Here is a 9,602-nt window from a genome sequence, read left to right as displayed (position 1 = left end):
CCGCCAAGGAAACTGGTATAGGCATGCGTATTCAAATACAGAGGTACGTAAACAGGCACAATACGGTGCTGCAAGTCGTCAACGCCTACATAAGACAACAACTGTTTGGCCCAGTTGTTAGATCGGTTACTGCTGCTACAATGGCAGGTTATCAAGAATTAAATGAGTTTGAACGTGGTGCTATAGTCTGCGCACGAGTGACGGGACACAGCATCTGCGAGGTGTAGATGAAGTAGTGATTTTCCCGTACGGTCATTCCACTAATTTACCCTGAATATCAGGAATCCGGCAAAACATCAAATCTCCGACATTGCTGCGGCCGGAGAAAGATCCAGCAAGAATGGAACCAACGACGTCTGAAGAGAATCGGTCAACGTGACGTAAGAGAAACCATTCCGCAAATTTCTGCAGATTTCAATGCTGAGTCATCGACCAGTGTCAGACCGCGAACCATTCAACGAATCATCGGTATGGGCTTTCGGAACCGACGGCTCACTCGTGCACCCTTGATGACTGCACGACACAAAGCTTTACGCCTCGCCTGGGCTCGTCACCATCGACATTGAACTGTTGATGAGTGAGAGCATGTTGCCTGGTTGGACGAGTTTCGTTTCAAATTGTATCGAGTGGGTGGATGTATACTGGTATGGAGACAACTTCATGAAGCCATGGACCTTAGATATCAGCAGGGGAATGTTCAAGCACGTGGAAGTTTGAGTCATATGGGAGTCCTGATACGTGTAGATACGACTCTGACAGGTGACACATACTTCAGTATCCTCTCTGATCAACTGAATCCATTCATGTCCATTGTGCATTCCGACGGACTTGGGCAATTCCAGCAGGACAATGCGACACCTCACACGTCAAGAATTGCTACAGAGTGGTCCCAGGAAAACTCTTATGAGTTTAAACACTTCCGCTGCTCACCAAACTCCCCAGACATGAACATTATTCAGCATATCTGGGACTCCTTGCGACGTGCTGTTCAGAAGAGACCTCCACCCCATCGTATTCTTCAGGATTTATTGACAGCTCTGCTGGATTCATGGTGCCAATTACCTCCAGCACTTCTTCAGACATTAGTCGAGTGCATGCTGTCGTGTTGCGACACTTCTGCGTGCTCGCTGGTGCCCTACACGATATTAAGCAAGTGTATCATTTCTTTGGCTCTTCAGTGTATATCTTTCTTTCAGACGTCGCCACTTTATTAGTTTTTCAAACATAAGAAAAAACTATGCTATTGCTGCATACATAATGTCTTATAGATTGAGAAAATTTCTTAACAAACGCAAAAACATTTGTCCAACAACGAATAAAAATATACAAAAAGATTTCCGTTCAATGCTACATTAGTTTTTCCCAAAAAAGACTTGTAAATATCGCTCATTTTATAGGTTGGCTGAGGAGACTGGGCCTTAATTTTAATTGTACCAGTCCCTTTCACAAAAGAGCAGAGGCTGGATCACTAGTAACACATATAGCACAGACACGCAGCAGAATGGCTGCACGCTGCCACCTTTCAGAGACCCCCCAAGGGGCATCGCCACTCTTTACTGGGCTCGTGCTTCGCTACCACAAGGCCCCAGCCTTTGCAGGATTTTCCCCTTCTCTGCTGCTTGTCTGTCCTCTTGCTATTCGTTTTCCCTTCCCTTGGAACATGTCTCGGGTGATATTGGGAATGTTCTGCATCCTGTCACTGACGTACAAACAGTCCCACCTTTGTTTTTCACTCCCTTTTCCTTTCTTTGTTTCCCTTCTCCTCTCATACCTCCGGTTCTGCGTTTGAGGATCCTCTTTTTCCATCTTCCTCCCTGTGAGGTGCTGAAGGCCGGCCCACGCATCTGACAGGTAACAGGTGACTGGGTAACACTTAATTGCCAGACCTGGGTCGACAGGTCGGGTTCGCACATAGCCCCTGATACAGGCCAGGCTCAGGGAGAGGTGATTGTCTGACCTGCAACCTTCCCAAATTGTCCATTGGTCACTCTGTCAGATGTTTGGGAGGAGTGACCTGAGGTGTGTGCAATCACCTAAGATGAGTGCGCCCCATGTTGAGGGGGCCCCCAGTTGGTAGGAACGCGCCATTGGAGATGCTGGTAATCATAGGGGATTTCCTCGTGATGAGTCAATCATCTTTCCACTCAACATCTGCTAAACGTGAACGTAATGAGACTAATGATTCACGGACCCTTCTCGCTGTACCACGTTTCCTCGTGGTCTCACATACTGAAGAGGGTCAGTCCTTTGTCATTTCTTCTGTGTGTTATTCAGAAAGGTATTGATGCAATTACTTGCCCTGTGAAATCCTGCTCTCGTTTACAGAATGGCACTTTGCTTTTAGAGACCGCTTCTGATTTTCAAGCACAACAACTGCTTGGTGCCTCACTTTTCCACTGCTACCCTGTTCGTCTGGAGGCTCATAGAACTTTGAATTCTTCCTGTGGTGTAATTTACACCAGGCTGAAATCCAATCTTACCTCTCTGACCCGGGTGTCATTGCCATCCATCGTGTAATGAAAAAGGTTGATTCCTCCTTAGTGCCCACCTGCACTCTCTTTCTGACCTTTCATACACTGGTGCTTCCGTCCAACTTAAAGCAGGCTATGAAATTTTCACAGTCTGGTCGTACATTCCGAACCTGATGTGCTGCTACCAGTGTCATCGTTCAACCTCACTAGAACGTCTTGTCGACACCCAGCCAAATGTGTCACTTGTGGTAGGGATGCACACGAGGGCGATTGTCCACCTCCTCCTCTCCACAGTATCAATTGCAATGCCGGCCATGCGGCCTCCTTTCGAGATTATGCCATGTATCTTGATGGGCGGGCTGTTCAAGAGATCTGCGTAAAGGAAAAACTGCCTTACTCAGTCGCTGCAAGTTACTGGCTAGTCGCAAACCCTGGGTTCTCCCGTCTGGTACATACAGTTCTGTTCTTATTTATTTATTTATTGTTCCGTGGGACCAAATTAAGGAGAAGTCTCCATGGTCATGGAACGAGTCAATACATGAAATTATAACATGATAATAGAAACAGATAAAATGAAATGTAAGTAACATATTCAGGCGACAATTCGTAAGTTTACACAAAGAAAATCAACAATGTAACACTGGAATTTAATTTTCAGCTCTTCCAGGAATTCCTCGACAGAATAGAAGGAGTGAGCCATGAGGAAACTCTTCAGTTTAGACTTAGAAGTAAAGTGTTTGGGCTACCGCTAAGATTTTTGAGTTCTTGTGGTAGCTTATTGAAAATGGATGCAGCAGAATACTGCACTCCTTTCTGCACAAGAGTCAAGGAAGTGTATTCCACATGCAGATTTGATTTCTGCCTAGTATTAATTGAGTGAAAGCTGCTAACTATTGGAAATAAGCTAATATTGCTAACAACAAACGACATTAAAGAAAATATATACTGTGAGGGCAATGTCAGAATTCCCAGAATATTTAATAGGGGTCGACAAGAGGTTTTCGAACTTACACCACAAATAACTCGAACAGCCCGTTTTTGAGCCAAAAATACCCTTTTTGAATCAGAAGAATTACCCCAAAAAATAATACCTTACGACATAAGCGTATGAAAATATGCGAAGTAGACTACTTTTCGTGTTGAAGTGTCACTTATTTCAGATACTGTTCTAATGGTAAATAAAGCAGCATTTAGTTTCTGAACAAGATCCTGAACATGGACTTTCCACAACAGCTTACTATCTATCCGAACGCCTAGGAACTTGAACTGCTCCGTCTCGCTTATAATATGCCCATTCTGTCTGATCAAAATATCGGTTCTTGTTGAATTGTGAGTTAGAAACTGTAAAAACGGAGTCTTACTGTGATTTAGCATCAAATTATTTTCCACAAGCCAGGAACTTATTTCATGATCAACATTATTTGATACTGTTTCAGTACTACACACAAGATCCTACACTACCAAGCTGGTGTCATCAGCAAACAGAAATATTTTTGAATCACCTGTAATACTACAAGGCATATCATTTACATAGATAAGAAACAGCAGTGGCCCCAGCACCGACCCTTGGGGAACGCCTCACTTAACAGTGCCCCATTGGCACTGAACATCACTACCACTCTCAATATTGCGGAGAATTACCTTCTGCTTCCTGTTCTTAAAGTAAGAGGCGAACCAGTTGTAAGCTACTCCCCTTACTCCATAATGGTCCCACTTCTGTAGTAATATTTTGTGGTCAACACAATCAAAAGCCTTCGTTAAATCAAAGAAAACATCTAGCGTTCGCAACCTTTTATTTAATCCATCCAAAACCTCACAGAGAAAAAGAGAATATAGAATTTTCAGTTGTTAAACCATTTGTAAAACCAAATTGTACATTTGACAGCAAATTATCTGAATTTAAATGCTCCAGTAACCTTGTATATACAACCCTCTCGATAACTTTAGCAAACACCGATGGCATAGAAATAGGTCTAAAATTGTCAACATTATCAATGTCTCCCGTTTTATAGTGGCTTCACTACCTAGTACTTTAATCAGCCAGGAAACAGACCACTCCTAAAGAAAAAGTTACAGATATGGCTAAGTACTGGCCTAACATAAATAGAACACTACTTCAGTATTCTGCTAGATATCCCGTCATATCCATGAGAGTTTTTGGTCTTTAGTGATTTAATTACTAACTCAATCTCCCTCTTGTCAGTATCATGGAGGAGCATTTCAGGTAACAGTCTCGGAACACTTTTTTCTACGAGCGCTATATGATTCCCTGTTGGGACTAGGTTTTTATTTAGTTCATCTGCTATATTCAGAAAGTGATTATTAAATACTGTACATATATGCGACTTATCAGTAACACGGACATTCCCACTACACACTGATTCTATATCCTCGACCTGTCTCTGCAGACCAGCCACTTCCTTTACGACTGACCATATGGTTTTAATTTTATCCTGAGACTTATCTGTTCTATCTGCATACCACATAGTTTTTGTCTTCCTAATAACTTTTTAAGCACGTTACAATACTGTTTGTAATGGGCTGCTGCATTTAGATTTTGATATAATTGCCACTTTGTTCTACAGGATATTCGTATCGCTCTAGTCAGTCTCCCAGGCTGCGTGTTTGTGCTAGTACCCTGTTTTGAACGTTCTAACGGAAAGCAACTTTCAAAGAGCACGAGAAAAGTCTTCAGGAAAGCATAATATTAATTGTCTACTGTATCAGCACTATAAACATCTTGCCACTCTTGTTCCTTGATAAGGTTTACAAAGGTCTCTAAAGCAACTGGATCAGCTTTCCTAAAGAGTTGATAACTATATTTAACATGTGTGCAGCACAAAAATCTTTTAGAGTTAAAATTTGTTCATCATGATCTGAAAGGCCATTCACCTTTTCGCTAGCAGAATGCCCTTCTAGTAATGAGGAATGAACAAAAATGTTGTCTATGGTTGTTTTACTGTTCCCTTGCACTTTCGTTGGAAAGAATACGGTTTGCATAAGATTATATGAATTAAGGAGGTCTACCAGCATCCTTTTCCTTACACAATCACTTATACAATTAATATTGAAGTCACCACATATAACTAACTTTTTGTATTTCCTATAAAGTGAACCAAGAACCTCCTCTAGCTTCAGCAAAAATTTTGTGAAATCGGAGTCTGGGGCTCTACAAATAACAACAGTTAGAAGTTTAGCTCCGTTAAATGTAACCACACCTGCTCAACGTTCAAACATTTTCATTGCAGTACTTTGAAACATCAATTGACTCAAATGGGATACCGTTTTTCACATACATGGCTACTCCCCCACACCGCAAAGAGCTCCTAGAAAAGCTGCCAGCCAACCTGTATCCTAGTAAAAGAAACCTCTGAATTATCTCCTTATTTAAGAAGTGTTCAGATATACCAATAATTTCAGAGTCAACATCTATAAGCAGTTCAATAACTTTATCTATAATACCTTGTATATTTTGATGGAATATACTAATTCCCTCATTAATCAGATACCTAAGCTAAGTCGAAAGTGGTTTCTTTGTTAGAGAGACTTCCCTTAAGCAGGAATACCTATCAACTGGCTTCAGTCTAAAAAAGGTACAGCTCTAACACCCACTACTACAGGAATTTTCCCATGAGTGATCCCACCACCCACACCTATGCTGTCACCTATGAGCTTTGCCAACCACCCCTTTCCATACCTGTTGAGGTGAAGGCCATGTCTAGTGAAACCCGTCCTGCTGATAGACTCCACCGACACCACTGAAATGTGACTCATGCCTTCTGTCATCAGCGCACCCCCTAGTCTCATGTTATTACGCCTGACGGCTGTATTAAGATGAGGCCGATCGTGACGCTGAAACAGTTCCACGAAATGCACATTCGTGTAGCCAGTCTGAGTGGCTATCTTTTCCAGGTCACCATCTATGTCATACTCCCCATCCCTATCAATACTTTTACCAGCCACACCCACTCCCACAATCACTACCTGATCCTCTTTAGTAAAATCCCTTCATAAACCCCCTATGTTAAGTCATCTGAGCCAATCCTACCTTAGGCTTCACAATGCTGGTAACCTGGTACTCACTCCCCAACACTTCCTGCAACTGCTGGCCTACACCCCTACCATGAGAACTACCTAACAGCAGAACCTTCTTCTTTCTTTTAGACTTTGCAACTGTTCTAACCACCGTAACTGCTGAGGTCTGCTGCATACTTCCTACACCTGCAGCTACTAGAGATTCCTCTCCACTGGACTCTGACGGTTGGTCATATCTATTGCAAACACCAATAGTAAAACTATCTGAATATCTCTTTCTTCTAGCTTATCTCTTGCCAACAGGCAGCTCCCATTCCCCACCCCCTTTTCCCTCCTCGTCCTATCTAGCTCCTCCTGTGCGTTTTTCAACTGCACCTGAAGGGCACGGATCTTACGCTCCTGCTCCTCTATCAACTTACTCTTGCTACATAACCTGCAGTTCCAGGAGAGGATCTCACCAGAATGCCCACTGGCTTCCCCACTGCATTCCCCCCAATGAAAATACTTCGAACAAGTCTCACACCGCAATCCACTACTCACGAACCTACGGTAAAGCCCACACTTCTCACTCATGGTAAAATTTTACAGTTATTGAAACAAGAAAACTACCTTATCTAAAACTTCCTGGCAGATTAAAACTGTGTGCCCGACCGAGACTCGAACTCGGGACCTTTGCCTTTCGCGGGCAAGTGCAAGATTTTCACTCATTCTGGAAACATCCCCCAGGCTGTGGCTAAGCCATGTCTCCGCAATATCCTTTCTTTCAGGAGTGCTAGTCCTGCAAGGTTCGCAGGAGAGCTTCTGTAAAGTTTGGAACGTAGGAGACGAGATACTGGCAGAAGTGAAGCTGTGAGACCGGGCGTGAGTCGTGCTTCGGTAGCTCAGTTGGTAGAGCAATTGCCCGCGAAAGGCAAAGGTCCCGAGTTCGAGTCTCGGTCGGGCACACAGTTTTAATCTGCCAGGAAGTTTCATATCAGCGCACTCTCCGCTGTAGAGTGAAAATCTCATTCTACTTTATCTAAGTTCTGCTACTACAATAAGATGTTAAAAAACTGACTACAATAATCACAAACTTGCTCTACAAGGGAAGTAACTACTATTATTGACAGTATTAATCAACAACAAACGAGAATATAACAAAAGACTAATACAGAAAGAAAATCAAACGTCTAATGACACAGTAACGAAACTGAAAGCAGTTTCCAAAAATTTCTTCCGAAATTATTTCACCAGAAAACACCAAGAACACCGGTTGAAGACAACTAAAGTTACTAAATAAACCACTATACACAAACAATTAATTAGTACTTAGCTTTCGATGCGCCGCTACAGCTGCAACTGGTCAGTGCGGAATGTAAACACAGGGAAGAGGTTAAGTTGCTCGATACGAAACACAAATATCAGGTCACAACACAAGAAAGGCAGAGGTGAATGAAGAAACCACTAATATGTCACTTATATAGTAAATATTATCACAAAAACTGTTAAAATATATATCTGAAACCTAAAAATATATGAAAACTTTGAGAGCGAACTCACACACAGTCACGCGCTTATGACGTCACACCAAAGATCACGGCGTTCCATTGCTCCTAAAGATATCCGACAAGGGCTAACGTCCGTCTAGAACGTTACCTCTCACTCCATGAAGGACATGGCCACACAGACATGCGACCTCCAATTCAGATCTGAGGTTGTCAAATCGCCCAGTGTAAGGTGGCATCGCCATCACCTGTCCAACTGTGCAAAAATCCCTCAAACTCTCGCCTCAAGGGGCAAAGCCACCAGCTACACAACTGGTAGGGTGGAAAGGACAGGAGTAGTACCCCTGTGAAGATTTCCTCTGTCCCTCCAGCCAAAAACCCATTCTTCCTCTAACCAAAAGGGCTCAAAGAAGTCCACCAAAGGCAAACAGACTTCTCCTTTGCCAACTCCTAGGTCCTCTTCGACGGTGTCACCACGTGGTACCCTAGCCTGGCCAGCCTCTGTCTCGCCGGTGTGCACCACCAATGATTTTTTAGCATTGGACTCCACAAACGCCCGCCGATGCTTCTGCTACCCCATGGAGCAGGATCCTCCTGCTTCTGTGCCCTGTAGTAGCGACTTACACCGGCTGTCACTCGGCAGCCACCGAGTTGACGCGCCTACATCTCTTCTTCCTCATGACTGTCCTTCAATGGAACGCTCACTGCCTTCAGTCCCACAAAAAAGATTTACGGCTGCTTTTAGCATCGCTGGATCCCCTTGTATTCTTCCTTCAGGAAACGAAATTGTCCCCTTACAGCCGGCTTGAGCTTTCACATTACTTGCCGATAAATTTTGACCTTCCCCTGAGGTCGACTTCCCACCTCATGCGGGGTGGGGGGGTGGGGATCGTGTTGCTCGTACAGGATGACATTCATAGTCAACCCCTCGCCCTAACTACCCATCTTCAAGCTGTTGCAGTTCGCCTTTTCCTTCCCTGCCTGAATTTTTCCCTCTATACCATTTATGTACCTCCATCATTCGATGTCACCAGGGTAGACTTCCTTCAGACTACTGATGAGCTACCTCCCCAATTTTTGCTAGTCGGTGACTTTAATCCACATCATCCCCTTTGGGGTTCTCCCAGGATCTGTCACACAGGTGCTTTCTTGGCTGACATTCTTAACCAACTTAACCTGTTTTGCCTTAACAGTGGAGCACCCACTTTCCTTTCCAACTCCTTGCACACTTACTGCCATGTGGAATTATCCTTTCGCAGTGCCCAGCTTGCACATCTTCTTGAGTGGTCCGTTCTTTCTGACACCTACTCGAGCGACCATTTCCCGTGTGCTGTCCGTTTGCTGACTACTACCCCATCTGCGTGCAGGCCCAAATAGCAGCTTTACGAAGACTGACATGCAGCTTGACTCCTCCCTGGCGACCTTTGAAGAACACGATTTCCCCAGTTGTGAAGACCAGGTGGACTATCTCACCAACATTATCCTTATTGCTGGAGAATGTTCCATTCCTCGCACTTCCTCTTTACCACGTCGTGTCCCTGTACCTTGGTGGACTAAGGCATGCTCAATGCAATTCGCGGACGGAGACATGCTCTCCGCGTTTTTAAGAGTC

At 43.9% G+C, this 9,602-nt stretch overlaps 1 non-coding gene across 1 annotated transcript; it reads left to right on the top strand.

Moving 5' to 3' along the window:
• The first annotated feature begins 7,375 nt into the window (after nucleotides 1-7,375).
• Nucleotides 7,376-7,450, top strand: Trnas-cga (transfer RNA serine (anticodon CGA)). The gene has a single exon. It is a non-coding gene; the product is annotated as a tRNA-Ser (tRNA).
• Nucleotides 7,451-9,602: the final 2,152 nt, after the last annotated feature.

This window comes from Schistocerca cancellata, chromosome 3 (assembly GCF_023864275.1).
Source record: "Schistocerca cancellata isolate TAMUIC-IGC-003103 chromosome 3, iqSchCanc2.1, whole genome shotgun sequence".
In the NCBI taxonomy this organism is placed as follows: Eukaryota; Metazoa; Arthropoda; class Insecta; order Orthoptera; family Acrididae; genus Schistocerca; species Schistocerca cancellata.
The sequence above is the reverse complement of the archived record's forward strand: the minus strand, read 5'-3'. Positions and strand labels throughout refer to the sequence as shown.